The sequence below is a fragment of the Sorghum bicolor genome, chromosome 7, assembly GCF_000003195.3.
Source record: "Sorghum bicolor cultivar BTx623 chromosome 7, Sorghum_bicolor_NCBIv3, whole genome shotgun sequence".
NCBI lineage: Eukaryota > Viridiplantae > Streptophyta > Magnoliopsida > Poales > Poaceae > Sorghum > Sorghum bicolor.
In genome coordinates this window covers 39,668,435-39,690,905 of record NC_012876.2, presented here as the reverse complement: position 1 = coordinate 39,690,905, position 22,471 = coordinate 39,668,435, and the positions used below count along the sequence as shown (strand labels likewise).

Below are 22,471 nucleotides of genomic sequence, written 5' to 3'. Positions count from 1 at the left end.
ACACTTCTTCTTCTTGTCTAGGAACTGGTTCTTTGTCTTTCTCACGGATATAGATGCTAGGAAACTTTCCACTCAATTAATCAATTAAATCCCTAGCTTCACTAGCAGGTTGGTGATAGAAGGATCCTCTAGAGATTGTATTCAAGGTTTGCTTATTTTCCCTACTAAGGCCCTCAAAAAAGTGAATTAGAAGAACTTCTTCTGGAATAGAAAGCTTTGGGCCAGTGAGAGTAAGGTTAATAAAGCGGTCCCATGATTTGCCAAGAGATTCTTATTCCAGTTGTCTAAAAGAAATAATCTCACGCCGAAGTTCCGCCACTTTGGAGATTGGAAAATATTTAAAAAGAAAACTATTATATAACTCCTTCCAATCTCCATGAACACTCCCTACTTTGAGTTTGTACCAATGTCTAGCTTTTCCTACTAAAGAGAACGGAAAGAGCTTTAATTTAAGGGTCTCATCGGACATGCCTTCTATGCGAAGGAGGTCACAGACTCGATAAAACTCTCTTAGGTGTGTGTATCGGTTTTCTTCACCTTCTCCTGAGAAAGGTTATTTTTGAAAAAATTTTATGTATTCGGGATCTATCTCAAAACTAGATGCTATGATAGGCTTTGAAGATTTTGGTGGTTCGAGATGTGTGCCCGTAGGTCTATGAAATTCATAGATAGACATGTTTGAATTCATGATAGACCAGAGATCAAGGATTAGATAAGAAGAAAGAATAGCAGAGATGAGGCAAAGGATAAAAGGAAATATTGGTTTTTTAAATGATTAAGCTAGTTCGTAGTCAACTCAGCAACCGTCTCCCCGGCAACGGCGCCAAAAATGCTTGTTGACACTTGCTAACACCACTTGAATACTAGGTTGTCATCCCCAGCATGGCACTAGAGTGTACTATGGTATTTATACGCACACAGATAAATCCGCAAGTGCACGGATACCGTTGTAGCTTTTACCTGGTTAAAGGTTTTATCGATCCACAGGGAAATGGGAGAACCAACTATGCTCTAACTTAACCAAGATAGATAGATAGGTGTAAATAGGAAAGATAGTAGAATTGTATAAGAACAATATTAAAGGTAAGATAACAATGAGTGATAATATGGGAATAGAGAGTAGAGCAATCTAGTATATGGGCGATGGTAGGAGAATAGAGAGGATAACTATGGTTTCTGTACTTCAAAGGGGTATATCTATGTCTGGGACGAACCATCTGATAAGAATACACCACAAGGATGCTTATCTATAGGCCGATAAACCCTACCTGTCCTGCTAACGGGAGGTGGACTACAGGGGACCAATGTAACTATCACCTACGCGGCCTACCACACGATTCGACTAGATAGGGGATATCCGCAAGTAATCTAGGTCTAAGCACCACGCTTACACCTATACTACAACTCTCACCTATAGCGTCCTATAGATTAAAGTACTCAAAAGAGTTGTGAACCAGAACATACATGGATAGTAATTGCATAATGAAATAAGAAGTAGATTACCAGAGTCATCCCATGAGCAAGCATGATTAGAGCTTGATCATGGCGAAGTACAACTGGAGGAAGAACCGACAGACCGACCTCTCCTCCAATCCTCCCTCGCTCTCCATCTCGCTACTATCTAGATCTACTCTAGTTTAGAGATGAGATGAGAGCTCTCATCTCCAAACCCTAGCTTTTGCTCTGTCTACGAATAATGAATAGGGATCAAAGGGTGTCTCCTCCAAGGGCCAGGGGGTCTGCTTATATAGTCCCCTCAAGTGAATCTAGGCCATCGGATCAAACCGACATTGATTGAATGGTTCTCCTTGATCCCTTAGGTCGGTGGAGCATAATCCACGAGACGGGACCTAATTGGTCTCTGCAACAGGACGGGCGCCCAATGGGGGAGGGCGGGCGCCCTGCCCCCGAGCCTGCTCGGCTTCCCGTTCGTTCCCTTGGCTTCTGGTGTCTTCTAGATGATAGAAAATTGTGCGGCACGTTAATATCTCTATGTAAACCCGACATGTGGGCCTTTCCTCCCTATTTTTTGATAACCCCCCACAGTAATAGACAAACACCAAAACTCATGGAATTCTGTCAGATAAAACCCTAAGTCTGGGTGTTGGATGCATTTGGATCCTTTTCTTTATTTATTCAACAATTATATTTGGTACTTAAGGACCGTCAACAGGCATCGCATTGAACACCACTGTTTTGTGCCATGCTCTTTTGGTCCTTGGACTTGGTACAGAACATGAAGCCACTAATGTCATAGGTTTGCCAAGTCGTGACCTGGCGTGATGACCCAGATGCCAAGACCTTGATGGTGCGATCCTCGAGTGTTTCCCCATCTAGAATGTCTTGCTCCCTTAGCCATGAGGTGAACTGATTCTTATGTTCCTTCATTATCCATTCATCTATGTGCCCATGATTATGTTTTTGAAGTTCTTCAATGTGTAGATTGATCAAAGGCTCCATTATCGAGAGCTGATGCAGGACGTTGTGATGTGCTTCGAGGACTTAATTGTAATCTTTTGGGACGTATGATTTCTTTCCCATCCTACCTCTTCCATTCAGCCTACCCTCGTGTCGTGACGGAGGCAAACCTATTGCAAGCTAGTCTTTTAGGACCCTATTGCAAAATGGACCTCCGGACTCAATGGCCTCTTCAGTTAAGTACCCCTCTACCATAGATGCCTCTGGATGAGCACGAGTTGATACATAGCCATTTAGTATTAACATGAAACGTTCATACGTCCACATCTCAGGCAAATACATGGGACCCAATGCCTCTATTTGTGAAATCAAGTGGACCACAAGGTGAACCATCACATCAAAGAATGCTGGGGGAAACACATCTCAAACTGTGACATTGTCTCCACTACGAATTCCTTAAGAGACGCCAACTCATCACGTTCAATCGCCTTCTGTGAGATCCTATTGAAGAAGTAGCACAATTGTGTAACTGCAATCTTTATCCACACCAGGTTTATAGCCCTAATGGCAATATGGAGGAAAGTAGTCAGTCTGACATGACAATCATATGAGTTGTAGTTGGTGAGTGTAAGGTATTTCATTGACACAATACTCCGTATGCTAGAGCAGAATCCAGATGGGACTTTCAATTTCTTCAACCACACACACATTGCATGTTTCTCTTCATTGTTGAGGTTGTAGCTTGCTGCCGAGAGGTGGTACTTCCCATTTTCTAGCCTAACAGGGTGAAGTTCTTTTTTATGCCTAACTGTACCATGTCCAAGTGTGAACTTAATCCTTCCTTTGTCTTGCCCTTCATGTCCAACAAGGTGCCAATTACGCTTTCAAACACGTTCTTCTGAACGTGCATACCATCGATCGCGTGGTGGACGTCTAACTCTGGCCAGTATTCCAAATACATGAAGAAAATCGACTTCTTCTTGAATGTAGCCCCTGGAGCTGGTTTGACATTCTTTCTTGGTTTTCCATCTTTTGTCTTCTTCCCAAAAACAAATTTGAGTTTGCTGACTATGCTGAAAACTCTTTAGCCTTTACTGTTGCCTGATGGAGCAGTAGTCTGTAGTTCGCTATTATTGTCAAAGTACTTATCCATCTTTTTCAGCCGGTACCTATATCCTTTTTATAAGAAGCGTCTGTGCCTCATGTACACTATCTTCTTAGATGCAGTTAGGGACACGTAAGTGGTGTCATCTATGCATACTACACAACCAAGCTTTCCCTTCAACTGCCCTGATAATGTAAAGAGAGTTGGGTAGTCATTGATCATAACAAAGATAATTGCTCTCAGTGTGAATGATTCTTTGCGGTACTCGTCCAACATTTGAACACCTGTTTCCCATAGTATCTTCATGTCCTGCATTAAGGGCTCCAAGAAAACATACATATCAACTCCAGGTTGTGTAGGTCCAGAGGTAAGGATGGTTAGTAAAAGGTACTTTTGCTTCTGCATCAACCATGGAGGGAGGTTGTAGATGGTGAGGATCATTAGCCATGTGCTGTGCTTGGTGCTCCTCTCAGCAAATGGATTCATTCCATCAGTACTCAGTGCGAACCTAACATTCCTTGGTTCATTAGCAAAGTCCTTGTGGTTTACATTGAAATCTTTCCACTGCTGGCCATCGGCTGGGTGCTGAAACTTCCCATCGTCTTTGTGCTCATCAAAAACATGCCAGCTCATAAGTTGGGCATCCTCTAGGTTAGCAAACAAACACCTCAATCGATCGATCACAGGAAGGTACCACATAATAGTCTACGCATAATAGTCTACTTCTTCCTTTTCTTTGCCGGTGGGTTTTGAACTACTCTTCTGGGTCTTTTGTTGGGCCTTCTTTCGTTTTTTCCCTTAGGCACAGAGGCAACACACACTATGTAGTCTTTATTTGTCTTGTACCTACTTGCACCACACTTGGGACAGCTGTCCAAGTCCCTATAATCATCGCCTCGATATAGGATACAGTGATTTCTACAAGCGTGGATCTTCCCAACACCCATTCTGAGTGGGCTGATTAGCTTCTTTGCATAATATGTGTTAGCAGGCACTTTGTTATCCTTAGGAAGCATGTCTGTGATAATGCTTAAGAACGCATCAAAGCCAGCATCAGAAAGACCATATCTAGCTTTGCACACCAACAACTTTAGCACAGACCGCAGTGTCGTAAACTCTTTGGTGCAACCCTTGGACTCATCATACAAAGGCTCTTTTGCTACCTTCATTAGGGCCTCCAGACCTTTCATGAAGAACACTGGTGGATCTTCCGCATGACGATGCAACATTGCCTCTAGAAATTCTGCATCTTCCGCAGCTACTTTAGTTTCGGTGCCATATTCATTTCCTCTAGTAAAACCATGATCAGGAACATTTGGCACAACATGTTCAGTGGCTAGACCATCGGTATCAGGTTGTTGTGTCTCATGTATGAACTCAAACCCGTCAACAATTCTAGTTGTATAAAGCGCAGAGCTACCCTCTCCATGCTTTGTCCAAATCAAGTAATCTTTCATAAATCCTCGACGAACCAGATGAGTAAGGATTTGTTGAATGTCATTAGATACAACAAGATTTCTACAATCCATGCATGGACAATATATGTGCGTCTTTCTTGTTCTTAAAGCATGGTTTTGAGCAGCATCAATAAACCTCTGGACATCAGTTATGTATGATGTATCTAGTCTTGATAAATTATACATCCAAAATGACCTCTCCATCACTACATGTAAAACACCATTCATATGATTTAAGGGTTTACAAAGGATTTATCTAGAGTTTATTAGCTAGGGTTTATGGTTAAGCTTGAGATTAAAGGAAAAAACCTAAGTTACATAATTAAAAAATAATCTAAGTATAGCATAACTATATAAATACATCATTCATTATAAATAGTTAGATTCTGTGGAAGGTGATAATAAAAAACCTAACTACCATAAAATTAAAAAATAAAAAATCAACAATTATCTCTCTACATAAATATACAAGAACACACCATTGGTTTAATCCTTAAAAAACTAGCTAAATTGAGAAGCAAACATGTTGAGAGGCATTATCCAACCATATTAAGCAACCCCATCTAACCATATCAACAAATAAAGACAAGAAGCTAGCTATTCTTCTCTCTCACTCATGGAACATACATACATGTGGATAAATAAATTGAAAATTTTATAGAGAGAGACATAAATTAGAAAACCTAAGTATAGCATAACTATATAAATACAACATTCATTATAAATAGATAGATGATGTGGAAGGTGATAATAAAAAACCTAACTACCATATAATTAAAAAAAATTAACAATTATCTCTCTACATAAATTTACAAGAACACACCATTGGTTAAATCTTGTAAAAACTAGCTAAATTGAGAAGCAAACATGTTGAGAGACATTATCCAACCATATTAAACAACCCCATCTAACCATATCAACAAATGAAGACAAGAAGCTAGCAATTCTTCTCTCTCACTCATGGTGAAACCCTAGATCCAAAAAGTGGCTCAAATTGAACTAGAATGAGCAAATTGAGGCAATAGGGACATAAACTAACCTCTTTTAGCAACCTCCTTCCTAGAAATGAAGATCAAAACCTCCCCCCTTGTATTTTGAGAAATCTGGAACTCCAAAATCACCCCCAATGGAAGGTGGGTGCGAGATACTGTTCTGGTCGGGGAGGAAGAAGGGGAATTTATACAGAGATAACACAGGCGGTTGCTTAAGCCAGCCGCCCGTGTAAAGATTTTCCCTAGGCGGTTGACTTAAGCCAACGACCGGTGTAAATCTCCATTTACACTGGCGGTTGGCTTAAGTCAACCACCTGTGGAAACCGTTTATCACAGTCGGTTGGCTTAAGCAAAAGGACAAACCTCCTTTGGGTATCCCCTCTCCAGCCGGGACAAGTCGACCATGGGGTAGTGAGCGTGCACCACGTTGAGGACATGGGCTCCGACGAACTCCCCAGCGTCCTTCACGAACTGCTGAAGCCAGCACCATGCTTGTTGTGCCTTTTCGACCGGGGTCAGTCCCGGTGCGCGGGGCTGGTCCTCGGGGTGCTCTGGGCTGATCAGATCTAGCACCGGAGCGACTCCCTTCCAGAGCTTTATGCAGTTCGTCTTCCAGGAGTCCCGGTCTTTGACCAGGTCCTCGACGTGCTTCTTGGTGTTGGCCTTGAGCACTATGACCAATTCCAAGCAAAAACGTAAGCAAATAGTCAACAACATGCTATGTCAATAAATACCTTGTGGTCGGAAAAGTCAAAGCGGACCCTACCAGTCAGCTCCCGATTCCTGGCCTTGAGCTCCTCGCCGACCTTACGCTCGCCTTCTAGCGCACGAGCATGCTCCTGTCCGAGCTGGTCTCTCTCCTTTTGGAGGCGCTCGATCTCCTCCAAACCTGAAGTGATAATTGTTTATCATAAAAATCGACCATGTAGTTAACTACAGCTACTCAGAAACTTGACTTACTCCTCTTCTCACGGTCCTTATCGGATAGTCTCCGAGTCAGGTCCAGCACACGCTCTTCCTGAGCCGCCTTCTCCTTTGCCTCCTCCTCGGCTTCTGACCGAAGGCGGTCCACCTCTGCAGTCAGGGCCTTGTTCTCGGCGACTTCGCTGTTTTCATGGCATCCTACGAAGTTCTGGCATCCTACACAATGAACACTCTATGACTTATATGTACTTCAAATAAAATGCGAGACCACTTACCTTAACCTCACTGGCAAGGCGCTTGGCAGCGCACTCTACCCTCTTCGCCTCCTCGACCTCGGCGATCTCATTGTGGCCGGCCTAGTGGTCCCCACGTTGGCGCCATACGTAGATGTGCTAGCGACCATCGTGGGGACGCCCCTGGATCTCCTCCACTTCATCGTCGGAGGCCGCCGGAGCTTCCTCGCCTCCAGCACTACCTCCAACCATGGTAACGGGTATTATTTGACCCTTACCTCGGTTAGAAGTGCCTTCCTGCGTGGGAGCCTCCACTGGAGCTAGAGACAGAGACGGAGCCCTGCCCTCTTCAACTGGAGCAGGGGACGGAGCCTTATTCTCCTCTCCTGCGACACTGTTCGGGGGAGGAGTCCCCGCGGTCTCATCAACCCTTGTCGGGGTACCCGTTTCGGCTCTGGCTTGGACCGGGTCCTCATCGACCATCTCCGTCGCAGGGATAGCAGCAGGTTGTGCCATGGGCTGCTCTAGGGTAGTTTGCCCTATGACGATCTGCTCGGCGGCCTCCAGCTCAGTGGTCCTCGAGCCCACAACACTACCAGGATCAACATCCGAGGCAGTACTACAAAGAAAACACAATCCAAAATTACCACACCGAAATCAAACTTCATGAAAAAAGAAACTTTTCTTGATAAACTTGCAGATTGGAGCTTCGGTGCGCCACAGTGAAGACCTGTCTCCTAGCTCGCCCAGCCGCCACTGCCGCCTCCATTCCTCATGGTCGTGCCTGCTCGACGTGCGCGGCAGGCGGATCCTTGGCAACCCGACCAGCATGGCCTGGTGCGACGTCGGGGCGGTTGCGGGGTCTGCGGACCAAGGTCGGGGCCGCCTCCTCCTCGTTATTATCGTCGACAATTCTAACAAGCCGGCGGCGCTTGGGCGCTCGGCTGTCTGAAATCGACCCCTAGCTCATCACAGGGCCAGCAGCCGCTCCTATAGGTGCTGCTCCTGCTGAAGTTGACTCCACAGCCATCGTCCTCTTGCCGACCACCCTGTCGTCGGTGGTCGGTGCCGACCGGTCCTCTCCTTCGTCGCTGTTGGTGTATCGGTCACACCGAGCAGCGTCGTCCGCTGGGGGATTCACTCCAGCCGGGTGCTCCATACCGGGCACTAGCGACACATATACCATTGCCCGGTCAACATCTCCAATCTACAACAAAAACACGACAAGCTATTAGTATAAGAGTGTGATATTTTTAGAGCACTGCAGAAAAACTTCAACTACCTTCGGGGCTAGTCGACCCAGCTTGTAGGCATGCATCCGGTTGTCGCTTCTAATGAAGTTGTTGTCAGCCAGCTTGAACAATTCATTGATCCTCCGCTGGATCTCTGGCTTCTCCAGGTTGTCCCAGTGCATCTTGGTCGAATCTTGCCCGCCCTGGTATTCATACGTTGCATGCACCTTTCTCTGATAGGGCATAACTCGTCGGGCAAGGAAGTTCCCGACCACTACCGGTGCATCTAGGCGTGACCAGTCGATCAGATCCATCAGTTCTGACACCTGACCATGGTATTCTGGTCGGTCTGTCCAACTGGTCGTCTTCTCAGAGATGTAACCGACATCACAGAATGTGGCGCTGCCTGGCTCCTCCCTGATGTAAAACCACCTCTTGTACCATTCGGTAAGCGATGTGTTCCAGGGGAAGCTAAGGTAACGATTCTTCATTCCGTCATGAAGATTGAGGTATACTCCACATGCAATCTTAGAGCCTCCAACCGCTCCCTTCTTCCTCAAGCAGAACAAGTAGCGGAAGAAATCAAAGTGTGGCTCTATCCCAACATAGGCTCTGCACAAATGAATGAAAGTGGCAACAAGAAGAATGGAGTTGGGATGCAAATTGCAGATCCCAATCTCGTAATAAAGAAGAAGGCCTTAAAGAAACGGATGAACAGGCACCCTAAATCCCCTCTTAAAAAATCTTCAAAAACAACGATCTCACCAGCTCGGGGATCTGGGTAACTCTCCCCTTATGGTGCCCTCCAGCCACCAAGCTCCTGGTCGTGCAGAAGCCCCATCTAGACGAGGTCATTAAGGGACCTCGTGGTGCTCCAGGATTTTTTCCACTCCTTGGCCATCATCTCGGCCCTTTTCTTCGAGTCGCTCTTCGCCATTTCTACTACGCAGAAAGCTTTGAACTGGGTGTTGAGTGGTTGAAGGTGCTGACAAAGACGATGGCAGGAGTCAGGAGGTAGGATGCTGGTATGCAACTGCTGGGTAAAGAACAAGGGCACAACATCAGGCTCTTTATAACAGCAAACCCACCTTTTCCACTTCCCGCATTTTGGGGAAGTGGGCGGCTTTTGCGGCTGGTGCGGCATTTCGGTTTTCAAGGATTATCGCATTAAATTCAGTGGCCTTTTTTGAAATGATTGATTGGTTTCCTTTTCTTGATCCACATGATGAGCGGCTGTGCAGTTAGCAGGCACCCCTTTTTATGCGACAGACTGACAAGATGGCAAGATGCCCCCGTCAAATCACAAATTAATGCGGCGATACAATGTTTCAAAAGCCAAGTAATTAATTTGATCAGTTCATTTGAAAGTATGGGGACTGTACCGACCACCGACCATGATATGCTCAGGGACTGGTCGACCAGCCCGCTCATTTGAAAGTCTGGGGACTGTACCGACCAGCGAGCATGAAATGCTCGGGGACTGGTCGACCAGCCCGCTCATTTGAAAGTCTGGGGACTGTACCGAGCATGATATGCTCGGGGACTGGTCGACCAGCCCGCTCATTTGAAAGTCGGAGGACTGTACCGACCACTGAGCATGGTATGCTCGAGGACTGGTCGAGCAATCTGTTTATGAAGCTGGGGACCGCACCGACCACTGAGCACGGTATGCTCAGGGACTGGTCAACCAGTCTGTTTATGAAGTAGAGGACTATGCTGATTATCGATTACATACGAATCGACTTCACATTAAATTGAGGGGCAATTTTAACTTTTTAGACCTTGCTACAAGGCTCATACTTCGCTTTCCAGCAAGCTCAGGGACTACATCGGTACGATGCATCTAGCGATGCATCTCAATATCAGTATTTCTATGAGGACTTTTCTTTTTTGACCCTGGTACCACGTGCCTATGTCACCTACCACCAGGCTCGAGGACTAAGTGGGCACACTTCACCTTGCGGTGAATTTGCTTGCTTTTTGAAATTCTATACTTTTCAGAAAAGTAAAGTGGGCACACTTCTTCAGGAAAAAAATCTTTTTTGATTAAGAGCACCATGCATTCTTTGAACAACCTACTTCTTCGATGTTGATGTTGAACAACTGGTTTTCAAGTTGGTTAAAATACCGTTGCAACTGTTCGGGCGACTTTCCTGGTTGCCGAAGACGTCAAGCCTCACTTGTCGAAGAAGCTCAAGACGGTGTGTTACATCACAATACATGGTGCTCGGAGACTAGTTGTGGGGGTATAAACCCCTATACCCTTACAGCTAGACTTGGGCCAGGAGACTTGGCCCATCGCGAGACAGATTTGGGGCTTGATCCAACTGCTCGGAGTTTCACATAAGGAAACAAGACGTGGAGATCAAGCAGGATTCTAGTCGGTTGGAATTGGAATTGATATCGTACTATCTATGGCAATTGTAACTGACTAGGATTAGTTTCCAGATCTGTAACCCAGCCCTCTGTACTATATAAGGAGAGGCAAGGGACCCCACTTAGACAACTCAACTCAACACAATTCAATCCACAGCAATATAATAAAGACGCAGGACGTAGGTATTACGCCCACACGGCGGCCGAACCTGGATAGAAGCCTTGCCTGTGTCTTGCGTCACCATCAAGTTCGTAGCTTACGCACCTGTTTGCCGATAAACTACTACTGTGGGCATACTCCAAGGTAGACTGCCGACTAGCTTTCATCGACAGTCTTCCTCTCCCCTCTTTCCCGAACTGTTGCTAGTGTTCTTGATTGAATCGATCTGTTGCAGGTGTCGTGGACCGGCCCCCAATCCAAGCAAGTGAGTTCCCCATCTCTTTCCCCATTCTTTCCCCATCTTTTCTCTTTAATTCAAAACCCTAGCTAATGAGATGTTTTGATCTGAGATGCAGGCATGCCAGATCTGGTTTCTTTGTTGTTCTTGCGGTAAGAACCAGAGTTCTTCATGTTTTTATTTTTTTGGATGAAACTGTCCAAGCTGAGGGATCTGAGTGGAGCACAATGGGATGAAAATAACTCCATGACAGTGCTTGAGGAGGAGCACTACAATGGCCATACCAAGGTTAGTAAAAGATGATTTACTGAGTTTTCATTCTTGTTTAAGTTTTGCTTAGTGACTAACTTGATCATTTTGTTGTTGCAGGACCACCCCAATGATGCATACATGCTCAACAAGCCCATTGAGCAATACAAGGAGATGATGGTCATATTTGGCAATGGACAGGCAACAGGCAAGTGGGCTATGGGCAGCAATGAGGCACTTGGTACTCCCTCTGACTGTGCTGAGAGCTCCCTCAAGATTGAGGCAACAGAGATCCTCAACAGTGGCAAGACTGACACATGTGACACAACCAAGGCTGAGATTGCAGTTGGTAGGAAGAGGAAGAGGTCCCTGCTGGGAGAAGAGGATGTGGTTGTCCTTAGTGGCATGTCTGAGGCAGTCAAGGAGGTGGCCTCTGCTATTAGGTCCACCAGGGTTGAGGACTGCTAGCCTGATCTTTATGGTGCAATCATGTTCATCCTAGGCTTCACTGAGGAAGTCCTCATGTTTGTTTATGGCCATCTACTGGACAATAAGGCACTAAGGACATCCTTTGTGCAGTGGTCTGACACCCATAGGGTGTTGTGGCTGAGGGGTCACTTGGCCAAGCACTACTACATGTGAGACCCTCATAGCTTGATGGTTGATCCTTTTGTGCAGCTTGGGTTGGCTGTTCTCTGGTCTGCAGTGGTTGTTTTTTTGTGCCTAACGACAGCTGGTGGATGTAGACACTACAAGAAATTCCCTTATACATGACGGTTTACTTTTGTCACAGACAAGAGAAAATGTGTCATGGTTAACTCATGATGACGATCGCGAAAAACGTCATGTATCCCGCGTCGTACATTTGTTGGACCGAAATGGACCGTCATAGATTGGTTTTTTCGTTCGTCATGGATGAACTGGTTAGGCAATAATATTATAGGACAATAGTGATGAAATGAACCATCATAATTTGGTTACACGTCAGTAGACTGTTTGTGGCCCATTATTCATGTCCACATGTTTGTGGCACACTAATGAAACACACATAAACTAGAACAAAGTTCACAACTGACAAAATATTCCTCATCAGTTTCATTAAAACCATCAACATTTGTACTTGTACAATATTTCACACGAAATACCAAGACAATAACCTGGCGCTACACTCAAGTACCTACAAAACTAAGATGTTGGCTTGTACAACAACAACTCACATGATTTGCACGCACAACAAAATCTTTCATGACTAATGAAAATAGCCAACATGAGCACCTTGATCCTCTTGTCGCAATTCCTCCTAGATGCCTCATCAAACATCTGCAAAGAATACTTGATCAGTAATAAAACTCACATGTGCAATGAATCCACACATCTAGCCCTTGTAAAGTTAGCTTGTAGATTAAAGTTGATATATACACATATACAGTAAAGGACTAAGGTGTTGGCTGACTTGTCTATTGGTGGCTACAGCATCATCCCTTGCCGGATTGGAAAGCTAATTTACAAACATAGAGAAAATTATTTGACTGTACAGTACCAATTTATACATACAATTGTAAAATTCTTATTCTATATATTTAGAATACTGAGGTAGAGATGAAGGATAAAAGACTGAATTTTCTATACCTTCAGAGAAGATAGACTCGGCATGGCAAATTGGCAATGACAACCAACCTTCATATATGCATTAATCCTCTGAAATATGTTAATCAACCTTGCTCCTATTGGCTGCACAAGGAAACTCCTAGGCTAAGAATCAAATAAGCACATGTAGAACCAATTAAATGGGGGGCGCAGTTCCTCTTTCTTACTAATGATTTGGTGCACTGATGCTTAAAAAATGAACACACACAATAAAATCAACCGAGAAGCATTAAGAAGCTCAGGCCAAGCTTTCGCCTGTCAGTGCAAATGGAGAAAAAATACTTTGAATGTGAGCTGCGTGACCACGCTGCCCCCTCTGCTGGATCATTGGCCACTGCCTTTGATGACACCACGGCTGCCCCTGAATGGAGTTTTTATTATCAATACCTGAAATCCATGTGGCAAAAACTAAAATAGAATAAGCAAACTGAAATCCATGGAACATCTAAATCTTCAACACAATCCAGGCCATGGCAATGAAATTGTCAGCAACAGAGCTATTGGATATATTGTAGAGTTTTATGTAGTGAGTTCTATCATCACAATTATCTGATATATGCATATAGGTGCTGATAAAATGTGCAAGTTTGAGCATTGAAAAACCCAACTGCTTTCCCTTTTTTTCCTTTATTATTAGGACCTCAAATATAAGATTTTTCGAACTAAAGCTGCTATCTTAACTTTATCACAGTGTAATCAGAAACACCTCAGATATGCTATGTAATTGTTGGTTCCAAATATCCTCGTAATATATAATAACTACCTAGCATCAAAATGTATTACTACACCCAGTTTAACTAAAAGCTATATTATTTTTCAACACTAAGTTGTTTTTGCCCAAGTCCTAAAATGATTGATGCTGCTGTATGCAATTGACAATGGCAGATAACAACCCCTCATCAATACTCTGAACCACCACTTGATTAGGCAAGCAGTTCCTCGGATGTTGAAGCTCTGAAGAGTTTGAAAGCACACAGACACAAATCATACTACTTAAAAGAAACACAAATAAAAATAGAAGTGCATCACGCAGTATATCTAGGATCAATCTGCACAACAATCTCAATAGAGAAAGCACAGGAACCTGCTGCTAGCTTGTTGGAGATTTGCTGCCACCATAATCCATCATGAGCCGCCGCCGCCGCCGCCGCTACCACTGCATCATGGATTTGGCTGCCATCCTGTGGATCTGGCCAGAGGAGAAGAAGGGCGGCCGATGATTCGTCGTGGGGATCCCGGCTGGAGGAGAAGAAGGGCGGCCACCCTGTTGTTGACGGTTCTTAAGTGGCAATTTTAATTATCAAATAAACAAGAGAAAGGACCAATATGCAACCAACACCTAGAATTAGGGTTTGATCTGACAGAATTCTGCAGGGGTTATGAGGAAATAAGGAAGAAAGGCCCACATGTCGGGATTACATCGAGATATCAACGCACCGCGCGATTTTCTACCATCTAGAAAACTCCAGAAGCCACGGGAAGAAGGCAGAGGCCGAAAGGGGCCAGGCCCAGGGCGCCCGCCCTGGTGACCTGGGCGCCCGCCCCCTGCTGGATCCTGTTCGGGACTCTCTTCGCACGGGATATTCCACCGACCTATTGGATCAAGGAAAACATAGTACCACCTCGCCTACCGACCCAAAAACGCATAGAGGAGGATGACTATATAAGGAGACCTACCTGGCCCCTGGAGAAGACAAGAAATTATCATAGAGATTGAGGGGTGCCCTCGAAGGAAAACCTCTTCTCTAATTAATATTTCTTTTTAGGCTTAGCAACCAATGTAAAGTAGAAATAGATATTCTAGTTTCTACTAGATTGAGAGAGATAGAGTGGAGGTGTAGATTGGAGGAAGCCCGGCCTGTCGGTGTCTACTCCAAGCTTGTATCTGCGGGATCAAGTTCTCCTAACCCGAAGCTTGCTCCTAGGATTCTTCAGTATTTCGACTTCTAAATTCTAGTAAGTTCTTGTTTTATTGTTCTTCTGGTTTATGAGTTTACTTTAATCTCTTCGCGTAGAGTTTAGAGTAATCATTGCTGGCATAAACGTGGTGTTTAGGCTGGGGTACTCATAGATATTCCCTGACTAGCTGGACCGTGGTAGTAGCGAGGAACGTGACAATTCCGAGTTACCTTTGCAGACCATATCTCGTTAGCAGGAAGGATAGGGTTTATAGGTGCGGGTTGAACATCCTTTGTGGTGTCTAGATTCCGTTAGCCTCCCCAATAGAACAGTAGATCATCCTTACCAAGGTTAGAAGAAGACTACGGTTGCAGTCTTCTCTATTTATCACTCACATCGAGAGACATTCTTTGTTGCCTAAAGGGTTAGTAGTAATAGACCGGTTAGTTAGATGCACTCTTTCTCCTAGTGGTAAAAAAACAAATACGATACTCTGGATAATTTCCCGGGTGAAGTGCTCACCGATATCCGTGCGCTTGCGGATCAATTCCTTATTGCGTTTCCAAATATCAACAAGCATTTCTGGCGCCGTTGCCGGGGAGAAAGACGGTTGCTGAGATAACCTTGAGTCTTACTACTAGCTTGTATCTATACTTTTATGTTTTCTTATCTTTTATATTCTTTATTTATTTTCTTTACTCTTACCTTATGGAAAACCAAAATTATAAATCGATCCATGAGTCTGCAATCCCTTCAGTAACTGACCTTTTACCATGGGAATCATCACAGCCTATCTAAACATCCCAGTATAAGTTAAGTTCTAGGTTGATTGCCATGATTCAAAACCTATCTTTTTCGGGAAAGGAAGATGAAAACCCTTACCTTCATATTAGAGATTTTGAGCAAACATGTGATTGTCTTCGTATTGAAGGCATTTCTGATAAAACTTTACGTTGGAAGCTTTTTCCTTTTTCCTTAAGGGGAGAAGCTAGACAATGGTACAGTCAGAAGGTAAGTCAACAACAAGGTGAATGGGGAGTTTTATGAGCCAACTTTTGTCTAGATTTCTATTCCCTTGACCGTATAGCCAACCTTAGACTCGAAGTCCTATCTTTTAAACAAAAAGATAATGAAACTTTGGGAAAATCCTAGAAACGTTTTTCTGATCTTTTAGAATCTGGTCCAAACCTTAATCTTGAAGACCCTGTTCTTTTATTTCACTTTTTTCGAGGTCTTCAGAAAAATCACAAACAAATGCTACACACAATGTCTAGATGTTCTTTCTTTCGCATCCCTACTGATGAAGCTAGAGTGATCCTAGATAGAATCCTAGAAGCTGAGATGGATAATACCCTTCATGATGAAACCTACGAAGCCGAAGTAGACACTCTGCCAAATTCTTCATCTACTTTAGCTATCCCAAGTTCTGAGCCACAAGAGGAAGAAATTCCACCACCGGACTTCATGCTGGATATAGAATCCGATCTTTTTGCCGATTTTGGAAATATTTCAAACTACCATTCTATTGGCAAACCCCAAAACGGCCAGTTTAGCATTTATTTGCCAAGTGAGTATCAATTGAGAGAGCTTATCTTAGTCATGAGTAGCGAATGGTTGGAGGAATCAGAGCTTTCCTCTGATGTGATCCGTTTGGACACACCCTCTATAACTATACGCTGTGCTTATAATTCTGATCGATTTAATGCTCTTTATAATCCTGTTGTGGGGATCAACATCATGTCTGAATCTTTTGCACTTAAACTATTTAAAAATCTTGTCTTAACCCCCACAACGAAGGTCATAAAGGAATCTTCGGGACGATTAGTCCCCAGTCTTGGAATTATTAATGTCCTACCTCTTACGGTAGAAGGCACCATGGTTCATTTGAACTTCTATATCTTTGATACATGGGACTTCGACCTGTTGATAGGACAACCTTTTAGAAGACTCCTTTATGAAAGTCATACTGGAAAGCTACACATTTCTTTTGGAAAAACCTTTAAATTCCCAATAACAATTTCACACTCCTTAACAATAAGGCCGAATCATATCTTTTGCCTGATCCTATGGAGGAGGTAAAGGCTGCATCTCTAGAGCTTTTAGATGAACCAGACTTAGAAGACGAAACTCCATTCTTCACAGAAGAAGAAGCCGAACCTTCTGAGGCTGAACCCTTAGATGAGTTTGTAGAAACACCTAGACCCCCCATAGAGCTTAAAACTTTACCACCCGGTCTTACATATGCTTTCCTAAACAATAATCCAGAGTTCCCTGTAATCATTAGCGATAAACTCACTCAGGATCAAACGCTGCGATTAATGACCATTCTTGAGAAACATCACTCAGTGTTCGGCTACTCACTCCAAGATCTTACAGGAATCAGTCCTATGATTTGTACCCATCGTATTCCAACAGATCCTTCTGTTTCACCCTCTCGAGAACCCCAACGTAGACTTAATAACACTATGAGAGAGGTAGTTAAAAAGGAAGTTATAAAGTTGCTGCATGCAGGGATTATATATCCTGTGCCGCACAGTGAGTGGGTGAGCCCAGTGCAAGTTGTGCCTAAAAAGGGAGGCATGACTGTTATTATGAATGAAAAGAACGAGCTAATTCCGCAACGCACCGTCACAGGATGGCGGATGTGCATAGACTATAGAAAACTGAACAAAGCCACGATAAAGGATCACTTTCCTTTACCTTTCATAGATGAGATGCTAGAGCGGTTAGCAAACCATTTGTTCTTCTGTTTCTTAGATGGATATTCAGGGTATCTTCAGATCCCGATCCATCCTCATGATCAAAGCAAAACCACTTTTACATGCCCTTATGGAACTTATGCTTATCGTAGAATGTCTTTTGGGTTATGTAATGCACCAGCTTCTTTTCAAAGATGCATGATGTCTATATTTTCTGATATGATTGAAGAGATTATGGAAGTTTTCATGAATGATTTCTCTGTTTATTGAAAAACTTTTGATAGTTGTCTTGAAAACTTAGACAAGGTTTTGCAAAGATGTAAAGAAAAGCACTTAGTCCTTAATTGGGAAAAATGTCATTTTATGGTTAGAGAAGGAATAGTGCTGGGACACCTAGTGTCTGAAAGAGGTATTGAGGTAGACAAAGCTAAAATTGAAGTGATTGAACAACTACCTCCACCTGTGAATATAAAAGGAATTCGAAGCTTTCTTGGCCATGCTGGTTTCTATCGTAGATTCATAAAAGATTTTTCATTCATTGCTAGACCACTTACTCTTTTGCTAGCCAAGGATGCTCCTTTCGAATTTGATGATGCATGTCTAACATCTTTCAATTTATTAAAGAAAGCACTCATCTCTACACCAATCATTCAACCCCCTGATTGGTCGTTGCCTTTTGAAACTATGTGTGATGCCAGTGATTAAGCTGTGGGGGCAGTATTGGGACAAACTAAAAATAATAAGCATCATGCAATTGCTTATGCCAGTAAAACTTTGACAGGAGCTCAACTTAATTATGCAACCACTGAAAAAGAGCTTCTGGCTGTTGTCTTTGCCATTGATAAATTTAGATCTTACTTAGTTGGAGCTAAAATAATTGTTTACACTGATCATGCTGCACTAAAATATTTGCTCACTAAAAAAGATGCTAAACCTCGCCTGATTAGATGGATCTTATTACTCCAAGAATTTGACTTAGAAATAAAAGATAAAAAGGGAGTAGAAAATTCTGTTGCTGATCACTTGTCTAGAATGTATTTTAAGAGTCCACAGGAAACCCCCATCGATGATTCACTCCGGGACGACATGCTCTACAGGATTAACAGGTCTGACCCCTGGTATGCAGATATTGTTAATTTTATGGTTTCAGGGTATGTACCGCCAGGAGCAAACAAGAAGAAGCTTATTCAAGAAAGTCGTTCACATATATGGGATGAGCCATACCTCTTCCGAGTATGCTCTGATGGCTTACTCAGGAGATGTGTGACCACTGAGGAAGGCTGGAAGATCATCGACAAATGTCATTCATCACCATATAGAGGTCACTATGGAGCATTCCGTACACATTCAAAGATGTCTGGGGAATAGACTACATGGGTCCATTTCATCCATCAAAGAAGTGTGAGTACATCTTGGTGGCAGTTGACTACGTCTCCAAGTGGGTAGAGGCATTACCTTGCAAGCATGCTGACAACATCAGTTCAAAGAGGATGTTTGAAGAAATTATATTTTCAAGATTGGGAGTCCCCAGAGTAGTGATAAGTGATGGAGGAGCACACTTCATCGACAAATGCTTCAAGCAATATCTATCAAAACATGGAATCCGTCACAACGTCGCTACCCCCTATCATCCTCAGACAAGTGGCCAAGCAGAGACTTCCAACAAGCAAATCAAGAATATTCTTCAGAAGATAGTAAATGAAATGGGAACGGCGTGGAAAGACAAGTTACCCGATGCACTCTGGGCATACCGGACAGCATACAAGACCCCAATTGGAATGTCTCCATACCAATTGGTGTACGGGAAGACTTGCCATCTACCCGTTGAACTAGAGTTCAAAGCACACTGGGCCATAAAGAGATGGAATATGGACCTAGATGTTGCTAGAGATTATAGAAGAATGCAACTATCAGAATTGGAAGAATGGCGAGAGAAAGCATATCACAATTCAAAGATCTACAAAGAAAGAGTCAAAAGGTGGCATGACAAGAGAATCAAGAAGAAGGAGTTCACACCCGGAGATAAGGTATTATTTTTTAATTCCAGGGTGAAGCTTTTCGAGCATGGAAAACTCCGGAGCAAATGGGAAGGACCATTCAAGGTAATTAATTCATCATCCCACGGAGCTATCACACTTCAAAATGATGAAGGTACGTTATTCAAGGTAAATGGTCAACGTCTTAAATTATTTTTAGAGCCCAATAAAGAATTAGAAGAAATAGACGTAGTCCATTTTTACCTTCCCATGGAGAATTAGAGCCCGACTTTTTAGTCTGATGTTTTTGGGTCATATATATATTTTTCTAAATAGTTCTGCATCTAGAAACGTGCTCGAGAAAGTGGGCCCACAGAGGGGCCAGAGAGAGGGCGGGCGCCCAGATCAGGTGGGCGGGCGCCCAGCTCCTGTTCCCCCTCGGTCCCGATTTTCTCTGTTATGGAAAATGCACTTATGGTAATCCAAATAATCCCTCGGATGGAAAGTTTCACACGCACATCGACGGGAGCAACCTGAACAACCCATAGAGGCACTTTTTGACCCCTATATAAACAGACCCCTGACCTCAGTTTTCAAACACCAAGCCACCAAACCTTCTCTCCTTCAATTAGAGCTTGATTAGTTCCTTGCTGCTCCAATGGCCGAGAAGTACCACGATGATTGGGAAGTCGTCCCCTTCAACCTCAACATGGAGCCTGTGGAAGACCCCGATGCCCGTGCTCTCGTCCCAGCCAACACAGAGCGACAGCTAGAAGCCATGCCATTACGCCAACGCAGCTCCGCCCAATCTTACCATGCTCAACCAGTTCTCACCGCACCGCCACAACCCCTACTCCTCAAAGGATCATCATCCAAGACGAAGACCACCATCAAGGTGCCAACCGGCACAAGGATCCTTCCACCTAGACCCAATGAGAGGGTCGTTGGAGTCAAGACCAACCGGAGCGGTGAGATCAGTAGTATTCGCTACACTACGGAGGAGGAAAGGCCTTACTTTGAAGGGATTAGAGCAGCCAAAGTCCGTTTCATCCCTCCAAAGGCAGCCCCGAAGCACGCTCTCAATGCTTTTGAGACACCTCCCAAGCGTCGCAAGACTATAATGGATATTGATGAGGACGTTCGCAGACTAGACAGAGTTATCATAGACCTCCAGTCCTCGATTAATTCCCTCACTAGGCAGCTCTCTAACCACAACACCATTATACTAGGCCTTAGGCAGGATCTTGCCAGTGCCAACAAGAAGATTAAGGAGTTAGAGCGCTGCTAAGTTATCTAGATTAGACCTTGAGGCAATGCATCTTAGTTATCTATCTTTAAATTCGGTTTAGGTTTGCTATTATTATCAGTTTGCTACTAGTCTTTTGTAATAAATGCCTCAAGATTAATAAAGAGTATTATTATTATTATTATTATTATTATTATTATTATTATTATTATTATTATTATTATTATTATTATTATTATTATTATTATTATTATTATGTCTTGTGTGTCTCTACTTTATTTTTGTGCAAGAAAGCAGAAAACAAGTATGGGGGAGATCCCTCGACATGCCAAAACACACTCCGACCACACCACTCCACGATTCAGGTACACACTCTGCACATTTTACTTTACACATACACATATCTTAGATTATGCAGATTACTGTTTCCGACATGATAAAATAAAAAGATTAAAATATTTATAATCATGATTAATCTCAATCTATGATATTTCCTGAAAACTTGCAACTATTATAAAATCATTTTAAAACCCTGTGTTACTTAAGTCAATATGGAATATGTGATGGTAGAGTATGAGTTTCTTATTCTTGATATCATTGTTGCTTGGAGAATTTATTTCAAAATTCTAGCTACCATCCTCAGTGTTTTATATGTCTGATAAAACTGAAAATATTAATTATGATTATAAAAGCTATCTCCTCTGTATTGAGTTTGTTCAAAATGAGTTAGACCCTTGTTGAGAGATTTATCATGCTCCTAAGATCAAGACATTTATTCAGAAAGATTCACTCTTCCGAAGTATTATTGCATTAGAGGCATGGGCTATGCAAAAATAGAGATATTTTGAGGAAATAAAAAGGAGCAAGTGCTCGACAACCTCGCAGAAAAATAGACAAGTGTCCGGCAGTAGAATTAGGGGTACCTCGGTATCCACTTAAAAAAAGAGAGAGAAAAAATAATAGCCCATGGTCCCTCTAATAAGCAATATGCCAGCAAGAGTTGACAAAGATTTTAATTTTCAAAGTCTTTGATCTAAGAGTATGACATTCCCCTCCTCGGATCCCATTTTGATCAGGCAATAAATGCAAAGTAAGTATGCTTGAGAATTTTGCAAAATAAAACAACCACAGTGAGATATATAAAAGATAATGAGTGATCTGAGAAGAACCTATGAGGATAAAAAGGTATGCTAACTTTCTTTCAAAAAAATATACAAAAACTCCAAGTGACAGGATTGAGAAGAAAGGATCTTTACTCTTAACCATAAACTTTCCTAACTATAGTACACAGTGGATTTTTTAACACCCTGCAATTATAAAAAGAATGCTTTAAAATGTTTTACCCCAGATATTGTTCTTAACCATCCTTTTCTCGAGGACGAGTAAAATCCTAAGTATGGGGGTATTTGTTGACGGTTCTTAAGTATCAATTTTAATTATCAAATAAACAAGAGAAAGGACCAATATGCAACCAACACCTAGAATTAGGGTTTGATCTGACAGAATTCCACGAGTTTTGTTGTTTATCTGTTTCTGCAGGGGGTTATTAGGAAATAAGGAAGAAAGGCCCACATGTCGGGATTACATCGAGATATCAACGCACCGCGCGATTTTCTACCA

At 43.0% G+C, this 22,471-nt stretch overlaps 1 long non-coding RNA gene across 1 annotated transcript; it reads right to left on the bottom strand.

The window, feature by feature from the left end:
• LOC110437109 lies at nt 13,052-14,299 on the bottom strand. The gene is made up of 3 exons (XR_002455225.1): nt 14,116-14,299; nt 13,925-13,985; nt 13,052-13,418 (listed from the first exon to the last, which is right to left on the bottom strand). It is a non-coding gene; the product is annotated as an uncharacterized LOC110437109 (long non-coding RNA).